The sequence below is a fragment of the Hyperolius riggenbachi genome, chromosome 3 (genome assembly GCF_040937935.1).
Source record: "Hyperolius riggenbachi isolate aHypRig1 chromosome 3, aHypRig1.pri, whole genome shotgun sequence".
In the NCBI taxonomy this organism is placed as follows: Eukaryota; Metazoa; Chordata; class Amphibia; order Anura; family Hyperoliidae; genus Hyperolius; species Hyperolius riggenbachi.
This window is the reverse complement of record NC_090648.1, coordinates 155,612,454-155,624,732: the sequence shown is the minus strand read 5'-3', so window position 1 is coordinate 155,624,732 and position 12,279 is coordinate 155,612,454. Positions and strand designations below refer to the sequence as shown.

Here is a 12,279-nt window from a genome sequence, read left to right as displayed (position 1 = left end):
CACCGATAACTTTCTGCTATTCATGCATCAAAACGCATTGTAACCTGATGCAATTATATTGTAATGGTGCGTTCACATCAGGCGTAATGCGGTGCATGCAGTGTGTTACCACACAACGCAAGTGTTGACAGTGGCAGTGAAGCATACTTTTTATGTACTGCATGCGTCGCACCAAATGCATAATGTGCAATGGGACTTTTGTCCTCCTTTGCATTCCTGTTTGTTCAGTTGGGTGTCTGGTATTATGACACTTTGAGTTCTTACTTGTACGATGTTTTGCATGTTTTTTTTTTCTTGGGCAAGTGTTCATAGTTACATAGTTATTTGGGTTGAAAAAATACATACGTCCATTGAGTTCAACCAGAAAATGTTTTTATTTCATGATGTGTTTATTTCAGGGCTCTCCCTTTAAATTTTCTTGTGTGTATGTCTTGAGTGAGAATTTCAGACAGGAACATTTTACAGAGACTCCGTAACAAAAATTGCATCCTGTTTTTATCATCCTACAAGTTCCAAAAGCTATTCTAATGTGTTCTGGCTTACTGCAGCACTTTCTGCTATCACAGTCTCTGTAATAAATCAATGTATCTTTCCCCTGTCAGACTTGTCGGCCTGTGTCTGGAAGGCTGCCAAGTTCTTCAGTGTTGAAGTTCTGCTATGAACTCCCCCTTCCAGGCCCCTCTATGCACACTGCCTGTGTATTATTTAGATTAGGGCAGCTTCTCTCTTCTCTCTTATCTTTTACAAGCTGGATAAATCCTCCTCTGAGCTGGCTGGGTTTTCACATACTGAGGAAATTCAGACAAGGGCAAAGCTGTTTGCAGGAAGAAAAGAGCAGCCTGAAACTTCAGTGCATGAGAGATGCAGGGGGAAAGAAACACACAAATGATCTCTTGAGATTCAAAAGGAAGGGTGTATACAGCCTGCTTGTGTATGGATGTATTTTCTATGTGTGGACATACTGTACATCATCCTACTTCCTGTTTTGGTGGCCATTTTGTTTGTTTATAAACAAACTTTTTAAAACTGTTTTTAACCACTTTTAATGCGGCGAGAAGCGGCGAAATTGTGACAGAGGGTAATAGGAGATGTCCCCTAACGCACCGGTATGTTTACTTTTGTGCGATTTTAACAATACAGATTCTCTTTAAGGATTTTTTTTTTATTGTGTAGCTTGAAGGTCTGAAAAACCTTTGCGTGAGCTTAGCCTAACCATTGTATTCATCCTACAACTAATGGAGTCCTTTTCTGCTGTATCCTTAGACCAGGCTTTCTCGACCAGGGTTCCTCGAGGACTCTGCAGGGGTTCCTTGGCATTTTACCCCATCGTGGGGGAAGTATATAATAGAGCACACTATAATAGGTGGTACTGTAACAAGAAGCACTAAATTGGGGGGTCAGGAGACAGTATAATGAGTGGCAGTGTATTAGGAGATAGTGAAATTAGCAGCCTAACCTATTTAAAGACCATGCCTCCTGAAAAATAAATGCAGGGGTTCCTTGAGATCCAAAATTTATTTACAGGGTTCCTCCATGGTAAAAAGGTTGAGAAAGGCTGCCTTAGACTAATAGGCTTTCCCTATTTTGTTGGATATCCGTCCATATATGTCCTCAAAACATGTTTGCCAACTCCACTTATAAATTCCTTTCCTAACTACAACTATTCTTAGTTTCTCTCTAACAAGCATGTTAACAGTTGAAACTGGTCTGACAAGACAAGCATAAGGGTACATAAAAACACATTTAATAAGGAATTTGTTGCAGTAGCTGTTTGGTTGACCTGTGTAATTATGGTGTGTGCGTAGCTGTAGCCCAAATCCATTTTTTTTCTCTGTCCTACTTCATCGCAAGAAACAGTTCCAACCTCCGCCAGTTTTATTACTCTGTCACTGCTTGGGGGGTAAAAGCCGTTTGCTTCCTGTCCATATGACACCCAAAGCAAGAATTTGAGCTTATGTTGTCACAAGAACAGAATAAAATGAGGTGACTGGGAAACAAACCTTCTACCCAAATGTTAGCTTTATTGATGCCTTTCTGTGTCAAAGATATTTATTCATTTATTGACGGTGATTCTTGTAGGCCGCTATGCCAACCGAGAGTTTATAAGCCATTTCCATTTTGGGTTGAGATGGTTTTTCAGGATTGCGTAGCTTTTGTGTTGACAGCTGCTATTAGCTTGGAACAACACCTGACCTTTAACATGGCAAGATAACAATCTAGTCCTATAGGGTCAAATGCCAATTTCCATGACCATCAACTGCATGACACCTTGTTATTTCATTTATAGAATACCAAAACTAGGAAAAGATGCCCTGATGTTTGGATTTGTGGTGGAAGTCATGACCTCTGTTTTACTGTAAATAGTAGCAGTAGGGTATTGTACCGTGTTAGCCATCAGTAAAAGCACTATATTACTGTAAATAGTGTTTGGCTAGTGCTGTTTCTGTTTCTCCTTTTAATGTGCCTGATTTTTGCAGTGCTACTCTCTAAAGCTTTATAGATGCGTATGATATGCAGTCAAGGGTGGTCACATTGATGATGACCGATTTTAGTTTTTTTTTCTGTTTCCAGACCCTGTAAACATGAACTCCAAGTTCAAGTATCCCCTGTGCCCAGCACCCTGTGGGGTGTCTGTACCATGTGTTAGGAATCCATTATTTAGAATTCATGAAATAAAAAGAACAAAGGCTTGGCGAGTTTATTCTTAATCCATAAAAGGGAAATATTTGGGCATATGCCTTTGAGATAATACCTTAAGTTTCTTCTTCAGTTCCGCTTAAACCTTTGATGGCTGAAATGATCAGTTGTAATTATTTTGGCTGTTAGTTGGATATCTGTGCAGGCATCCATGAAAGCACATGTAACAGGCAGCAGGCCATGCCAAAATGTGTTAGCAGATTTTGTGCCTGAATGCTGCTTGTTCTCTCCCCCCTCTCTAAAGGGCCATACATACCATGTAACCAAGCAGGCGTTAACTGGCATAGGCTGCTACAAAAGTACCAGCCCAAACTGTCACAAATGGCTAAAATCTATCCTTTGGTATGGGCTTTACCATCACCCACTCAGGGAGTGCCCATGTTAATAAATAGGCAGAGTTGGAGTGAAGAAGCTTTTTGGCCAGGTATAGGCAAGTATGCAGACATAGTATACAGTAGATGTATAGCTCAGATTTGGTCATTAAGACCTTTTGGGAATGAGGTTTGTAGTAATCTTTATCCTGTTAATTCAACATGCATAAAGTGATTCCTAACCTGCATGTAAAGTACTGTATTTACCCTGCTATCTGTATAGGGGGTGTCTCACAACATGACCACAGTCTGCTCTACTTATATTTAACATTAGGTATTACCACAAAATATAATTTTTCTCTTCAGCTACAATCACATAGAATAATTTCATTGTTCAAAGGGATCGTTGGTGAGCGTTTCAGGTGATTCATCTTCTATCTGTTCAAATGTCCACAAAGTCAGTGGCCTCTCTTACAGCAATCAACAGAGCAAGAATATCCATGGCTGACTACTTTGTTTCTTGCTGCAGCCTCAGTGCAACACCTTCTTTGACAAAGTGTTTTTTTCTACCTGCAACACCTTCTGTAATTTCTCCATTTTCTCCTCTCCACAGGAAAGAGGGCAGAGAGCCTGCAGAATGTCTCTAAAATGATTTATAGTGAACCGTAACATTAAATGGGCAGACAAAAGTGTATGAGGCAACAGTACATAGTCTGCAAAAATTGCAACATGACACATGAGGAAACAAGGGGATGCAGTGTTGCTACAGAAGCCAGGCACCTTTCTTAGACAGCCTCAATGGGGACTTTTAGCTTTGTGCTGGAGAAACATCTAGTGCTTTCCACACAAGTAAAACCTGGAAGCTGTCACTTTAGGCTGGGAAAATGTCACAGTAGTGCTTCTTCAAAGTGCAAAATCAAGCACAAATGCTTGTTAATCAGAGGTTTACCTCAATACATGTTCATAATGTCATAATTCTATGTTTTGCGGATTACAGGATCTAGCCACATACTCTAAATCCTGCACTGAATCTTAAAAAACACAACTTGCTTACATTTGGAGCTGTGCAGTAGATCATTGTACCATGTTGGCCATCACTCATAAAAGCAGGAAGTTTTCAATCATGAGGATGCCATTCATTGGCTAACTTTAAAAGAAAAAGAGTACTGGTATGTTTTATTTCTGCTAATGGTCCATAGAAGCCTTCATCTGAAAACGTACCAATTATTAGGCAACTTAAAAGTAGCAAGTTTTGAATTGGGGTGATACTTTTTTCTTTTAAGATTGAGTTCAGGATTAAAGGCTCATACACACATCAGACTATAGTCTTTGGAAAATGAAAGATCACAGACCAATCTTACCACCCTTCATGTAGTATGAGAGCCATACTCTGCACAGTCTTTTCTATGGAGCTGAACTCCACATCAGAAAAAAAATCTTTGCAAGATGCTGCACACACAGATGCTGTACAGACACAAAAGATCAGTATCTGCAAAAGATCTGTTCCTGACAAAAATCAATTCCTGCAAATTGCAATGATAGTCTATGAGATCTGCAGATCATCATACACACATGATTTAACTAACATACACTGCACACACACACTGCACACACACACTGCACACACACACTGCACACACACACTGCACACACACACTGCACACACACACTGCACACGCACACACACACACATACACACATACACACATACACACATACACACACACACACACACACACCATACACACACTCTCACACCACACACACACTCTCACACCACACACACACACACACACACACACACACACACACACACACACACACACACACACACACACACACACACACACACACACACACACACACACACACACACACACACACACACACACACACACACACACGTCTGCCTGGCCTGTATCGGGTGGTTCTAGCAGTAAACACAGAAATGATTTATTTATTTTTTATTTATTTTTCCTTGAATCGGCGACTTGCTGTTTGCATTGTTTACTTTGCCCTGTGTCAGTATCCATTCTCATATATGTATCTCTCATGTATGCTAGAGCTCTTGAGTCTAGGAAATGTCTGCACTGACAGTGTTTGCACAGCTAGTTGCAGTTTCTGAGAATGGCGTCAATTCACCAGAGAGGATTTACCAAGAGAAAAAGGGTAGGTAGTTTATCTCATGAGGTATTTTAACACTCTGGAGTCAATTCACCAGTGTGAGAGGACAGAGAGAAAAGTGTTGGATAGCAGGGGATAATGGAGAGATATGCATGAGGAAAGTGTGAGAAAGCAGAGAGTTAGGTAATCGGTATTAATGATTTACATGGGATACTTTTCCTCTCTGTAAGCTTGAAAGTGAAGCATTGTGGGTAGGAGGCGGAGTTTTACCACTGCCTGACCAGAGTATTCCTGCCTTTTACTGCCGGATCATATCATAAATCATATCACGAGTGAGTCTGAACTTCTTCACCACCTCTGTCTCAGTAAAATTATCAAGAACTGTTCTCTCACGAAAAATACGAGGGGCGATTAAACAGACCCTCCTCCTGCGCCTTCATCTCCTCATAATAGAAGCAAGCTCTAAGGCCTAGTACACACCAGAGCGGTTCGGCTGCATTTTGCGATCCGCTTGCGGCTGCGGATACGCTTGGGTAATGTATTTCAATGGGCTGGTGCACACCAGAGCGGGAGGCGTTTTGCAGAAACGCATACTCCCGGGCTGCTGCAGATTTTGGATTGCGGAGGCGTTTCTGCCTCAATGTTAAGTATAGGAAAAACGCAAACCGCAATGAAAAACGGCACTTCAGAGCGGTTTGCCAGGCGGTTTTTGTTACAGTAGCTGTTCAGTAACAGCTTTACTGTAACAATACATGAAATCTACTACACCAAAAACGCTTCACAAAACCGCAAAATGCTAGCTGAAACGCTACAGAAAAATAAGAAAAAGCGTTTCAAAATCTGCTAGCATTTTGCGGATCTGCTAGCGGTTTTTGGTGTGCACCAGGCCTAACAGAGTAAGCTCAAAAGGCTCCATCTTCCATAGCAGCAGCTGCTGTGTGAAAACCACGATATCTCCAGGTTCATTCAGGGGATAAAGAGATGAAAAAATAACGAATGGCCACACCCCCTTTCTTCCCTGGTGAATTGTGATTTGGAGAAAAACTAACTACTAACTATCACTTATTTATCTCATACTTATCTCACATTTATCTCTTGCATTTCTCTCTGTCGATATTTTCCCCTATACTTCTGGAGAATTGCTATTTGGAGATATCACAGGAGGTAAATTACCTCCCAAGAGATAAATAGGTTGGTAACCTCTGGTGAATTGACGCCAATGTGTGGTGTTCCAATGTGGACAAGCTAAAGAATACATTTTCTAACAAAGCCTCTTGCATTGCAGTTTCACGTGGTAGACTGTAGATTGGCCGCTAGTGGCATAGCAATAGGGGATGCTGAGGTAGTGACTGCACTGGGGCCCCTGGACCATAGGGGCCCTCCTTTAACCTCTAGCGCTATATTAGTGCTACCTTGGTAATGATCACCTTTTTATGTGCTTTGATTTATTGTAACCATTTTTAGACTATTTCCTGGTGCTCCATATCAGTTCTTATGTATAGAGGGACTGCATTGTCGGCAGCTATGGAAGGGGAACCATTAGCCAGGGGTGTAGCAGTTCATTGGCTGTGTGCTCTGCAATACCTGTATACCAACTCATGTAATACTATATGCAGCATTTCTTCTTTTGCTGTAACATTCTGAGCAGTTATGCATGAAATCTAATTACTGTGGTTTTGAGACATTGGCCTCAATTCACTAAACTTATCTCCTGTCTTTAATATCTCCAGGTTCATTCAGGGGATAAAGAGATGAAAAAATAACGAATGGCCACACCCCCTTTCTTCCCTGGTGAATTGTGATTTGGAGAAAAACTAACTACTAACTATCACTTATTTATCTCATACTTATCTCACATTTATCTCTTGCATTTCTCTCTGTCGATATTTTCCCCTAAACTTCTGGAGAATTGCTATTTGGAGATATCACAGGAGGTAAATTACCTCCCAAGAGATAAATAGGTTGGTAGCCTCTGGTGAATTGACGCCAAGCTGTTAATTAGCTGCATGTGAAAATAACTACAGAGGAGGTAAATTAACTACAGAGGAGGTAAATTAACTACAGGAGAGGTAACTTAAAGAGAACCCGAGGTGTGTTTAAAGAATGTTATCTGCATACAGAGGCTGAATCTGCCTATACAGCCCAGCCTCTGTTGCTATCCCAAACCCCACTAAGGTGCCCCTGCACTCTGCAATCCCTCATAAATCACAGCCGTGCTGTGAGGCTGTGTTTACATCTGTAGTGTCAGTCTCAGCTGCTCCCCCACCTCCTGCATAGCTCCAGTCCCTGCCCCCGTCACTTCCCTCCAATCAGCAGGGAGGGAAGGAATGCAGGCGGGGACTGGAGATCTGCAGGAGGCGGGGAGAGCAGCAGACTGACACTATAGAGATAAACACAGCCAGCTCTGACAAGCTGTTTGTCAGCAGCGTGCCTGTGATTTATGAGGGATTGCAGAGTGCAGGGGGACCTTAGGGGGGTTTGGGATAGCAACAGAGGCTGGGCTGTATAGGCAGATCCAGCCTCTGTATGCAGATAATATTCTTCAAACCCACCTCGGGTTCTCTTTAAGGAATGAAGAGGTAAGATAACTCTCTCACGTGTGGAGGTAAGTTTTCTCTTGCCTTATTATCTCCAGCATGATCTTAGTGAATTGAGGCCATTGGCCTCAATTCACTAAGATCATGCTGGAGATAATAAGGCAAGAGAAAACTTACCTCCACATAAGAGAGAGTTATTTTATCTCTTCATTCCTTAACCACTTTACCCCCGCGCGTACGGATTTCTCCACCCCTTTTTCCATCCTTTCACCCCCAGGGACGGAGAAATCCATACTCTGCGCACTCCCGCCGCTGTCCGCGCTCCCGCTTGTAAACACGCCGCCGCCCGCTCGCCCAGAGATCAACGAACGGGAAAATCCATTCCCGTTCGTTGATCTCAGCCCCGCAATGATCTGCTGCCGCTCGGCTGAGCAGCGCGATCATTGTGAAAAATAACAAAGTCCCAGCCTCTTTCTACTTCCTGCAAGCGTCCGGAAGGACGCTTGCAGGTCGCCTGAAACTAATTTGTAATGTTGCCATCTTGTGGCCAAATAGTAAAACTACACCCTAACCATTTTTTACACACAAATAAACTTGTTTTACACAAAAAATTAACTCCTTACCTCCCACACTCCCCAATTTTTTTTTGTAATTAAAAAAATAAATAAAAAATTTACAATTTAAAAAAAATACATAAATAGTTACCTTAGGGACTGAACTTTTTAAATATTTATGTCAAGAGGGTATAACACTGTTACTTTATAAACTATGGGCTTGTAATTAGGGATGGACGCAAAACTGTAAAAAATGCACCTTTATTTCCAACTAAAATATTGGCGGCAAACATTGTGATAGGGACATAATTTAAACGGTTTTATAACCGGGATAAATAGGCATATACATTTAATGGGTTTTAATTACAGTAGCATGCATTATTTAAAAACTATAAAGGCCGAAAACTGAAAAATAATAAATTTTTTCCCACATTTTTTCCTATTTTCCCATTAAAACACATTTAGAATAAAATTATTCTTGGCATAATGTCCCACCTAAAGAAAGCCTAATTGGTGGCGAAAAAAACAAGATATAGTTCATTTCATTGCGATAAGTAATGATAAAATTATAGACAAATGAATGGAAGGAGCACTGAAAGGTGAAAATTGCTCTGGTGGTCAGGGGGTAAAACCCCTCAGTTGGGAAGTGGTTAAGTTACCTCCTCTGTAGTTATTTTACCTCCCCTGTAGTTATTTTCACACGCAGTTAATAAACAGCCTGTCTTTAACTCTGGAGTTATTTTAAGGATTGAAGAGTTAACTTAAAGACAGAAGAGTTAACTTTAGGTTTGCCTGAGGTAAAATGTTTCCTGAATACTACATGCCTTATCACCATGGTAACAACTCTAGAAGAGTTATTAAAGACAGGAGATAAGCTTAGTGAATTGAGGCCAATGTCTATTAGATTTGCTTTTTAGGGCTCGTTCACATCTGCTGCGCTGAGAAACGTGTGAAAGCGCGTGGCAAAAAACGCATGCGCATGTGTGCGCTTTAGTGCGCGCTTCTGTGCGTTGCGCTGCTCTTCTTTAAGGCACATTTTGCTTAATGTAGCAGTAGCAGTTGTCAATAAAGCTTTGTTTTTCTATGTAAATGTTTTTTTTTTCCAAATAGGGGTAAAAAAACGCATGCGCTTCTATGCGCTTAAAAAGCGCACCCATTCACTTGCATTGATGTGCGCTTTACAGCTCAACGTACAGAAATGCATGCAACCCTACGTTTTTGTAACGTTGCTCAGTGCAGCGCATAGATGTGAACCAGCTACATTTAATTACATAGGAAAATCAATACCTTGCTGAACGCACAGGGCAGCGCGCTGTGAAAAGCGCACAGAAACGGCCCTGATGTGAACGAGGCCTTAATTCTTTCTTTGTCAGCAAACACATGGCCAGTGTCTTGGAATAGAAAGGCGCACCTTGGCTTCAGCATTCAGCAGTATGTTCTGCTTTTGCTACACATTTCTGTTGTTCATGTGTGTCTTGTGTTTTTTCTTTGAATATGAAAAAAAACTGTTACATGTTTAGAATAAACAAGGCAAAAAGGTTACATCTTTTTAAACCATATGTTAGCAAGTGAAGACTATTGGTCTGCATGTGGTTTCCTCTCTGTTGACCCCAAAAGTTGTTTATAATTTATTTTCATATTAGTATTGTCATTTTCTCGCAATCTTTTTGCTTGATGACTGAGCTACACACAGTAGCGTAGCTATGGAGCTCGGGGCCCCGGTGCGAGTTTTACATTGCCCCCCCCCCCCAAGCACTCTATACGTAACACTTGATACGGTGCAACAAAACCTGCCAAGGTCCTCTACAGTGTTAGAGGTACAAGAAGGGGATGGGGAACAATGTGTTAATGATTACAACCATTCAAAGCATCTATAGAAGTGATTATTACCACCACAGGACCAATAAACAGCATATACTTTGGTTTAGGAAGGTAGGAAGGGCCCCATGGTGCCCCTCAGGCTCAAGTCCCCCGATGCAGCTGCTACCTCTGCAACCCCTATTGCTACACATGACTGTCTCCACAGACACAACAATAACACGTTTGATTTTGTCAAAAATCCATTGTGATTTATAGATCTTTACTGCTCCCCCCCCCCCCCCCCCAAGAATGGAATTTCACTTTAAAGAACGCCAGTGAAAATAATGTAATAAAAAATGCTTCATTTTTACAATTATTATATATAAATGATTTAGTCAGTGTTTGCCCATTGTAAAATGTTTCCTCTCCCTGATTTACATTCTGACATTTATCACATGGTGGCATTTTTACTGCTGGCATGTGATGTCACTGGAAGTAGCTTCTGCTTTCTTTTTTTGGCAGTTGGACACAGCTGTAAACAGCTATTTCCCACTAGGTATGTCGCGAACCTCCGATTTTCGGTTTGCGAACCTCCGCGAAAGGTTCGGTTCGCGAACCGCAATAGACTTCAATAGGGAGGCAAACTTTGAAAAATAGAAAAAATTCTACCGGCTGGAAAAATGATAGAAAACATGTTTCAAGGGATCTAATACCTGGAGGCAGACATGATTGAGTAAAATACACATCAAAAGTCCCAGGCAAAAATCATCTAGATTTCACATAAACCCCTATTTTAAGGTCCATTTTCAATTACAGCCCTACTCTGCTCTCCTACCTCCCTCCCTCCCTCCCTCCAGCCAGACACTGTACCACCAACACTACATGCTGAAGCCAGCCTAGCATGTACCATTTATGCTCAATCCATTTATGCTCAAAAATACAAGAGAGAGAGAGAGAGAGAGAGAGAGAGAGAGATGAATCTACCTGGCTATCTGGGGTTCTCTTTGGACAACTGTTGAACACAAAAGGCAAGGCCATGCCTGGCTACAAATCCTTGAGCAGTAGCTGGATGGTGTAATGGTTAAGGGCTCTGCCTCTGACACAGGAGATCATGGTTCAAATCTCAGTTCTGTCTGTTCAGTAAGCCAGCACCTATTCAGTAGGAGACCTTAGGCAAGTCTTCCTAACACTGCTACTGCCTATAGAGTGTGCCCTAGTGGCTGCAGCTCTGGTGCTTTGAGTGCGCCAGGAGAAAAGCGTGATATAAATGTTATTTGTCTTGTCTAATTTTTCTCTTGGATTGAGCAGAAATGGTACATGCTAGGCTAGCTCCAGTTAGTAGTGTTGGTGGTACAGTGGTTAAGGTACTTGCTCACCACACAGTGAGACATGGGTTCAATTCCCAACCAATGTGAGTTGGCTTTTATGCTACAAATCCTTAAATGGAACCTAAACTGAGAAGGATATGGATTTTTCCTTTTAAAATAATACCAGTTGCCTGAATCGCTTGCTGATCCTGTGTCTCTAATACTTTTAGCCACAGCCCCTGAACAAGCATGCAGATCAGGTGCTCTGACTGAAGTCAGACTGGATTAGCTGCATGCTTGTTTCAGGGTGTGATTCAGCCACTATTGCAGGCACAGAGATCAGCTGGACTGCCAGGCAACTATTGTTTAACAGGAAACATCCATATCACTCTCAGTTAAGGTTCCCTTTAAGCAACCTAATGTTTCTCTTGGATTGAGCAGAAATGGTACATGCTAGGCTATCTTCAGTTAGTAGTGTTGGTGGTACAGCGGTTAAGGTACTTGCCCACCACACAGTGAGACCTGGGTTCAATTCCTAGCCACGATATGTAAGCTGGCTTTTGAAATACTATAATTCCCTGGCAGATGAGACCCTCCTAGGTAGAAGGGTAGGAGGGTGGAGGGAGTAATATACAGGATCTTCTCAAAAAATTAGCATATTGTTATAAAGTTCATTATTTTCTGTAATGTACTGATAAACATTAAACTTTCATATATTTTAGATTCAAATATACACAACTGAAGTAGTTCAAGCCTTTTATTGTTGTAATATTGATGATTTTGGCATACAGCTCATGAAAACCCAAATTTCCTATCTCAAAAAATTAGCATATTTCATCCGACCAATAAAAAAAAGGTGTTTTTAAAACAAAAAAAGTCAATCTTTAAATATTTATGTTCAGTTATGCACTCAATACTTGGTCGGGAATCCTTTTGCAGAAATGACTGC

At 41.3% G+C, this 12,279-nt stretch overlaps 1 protein-coding gene across 4 annotated transcripts in view; it reads left to right on the top strand.

Moving 5' to 3' along the window:
- MCTP2 (multiple C2 and transmembrane domain containing 2) overlaps nt 1–12,279 on the top strand; it is a 268,191-nt gene that overhangs the window by 57,609 nt on the left and 198,303 nt on the right. The window contains exon 1 of one of the 4 annotated variants that reach the window (XM_068275143.1): nt 3,102–3,121. The exons of the other annotated variants lie outside the window; for them this stretch is intronic. The gene's annotated coding sequence lies outside the window, so the exon portion shown is untranslated. Of the gene's footprint in view, nt 1–3,101; nt 3,122–12,279 lie in introns of those variants that run through there. 4 annotated transcript variants of the gene reach the window in all.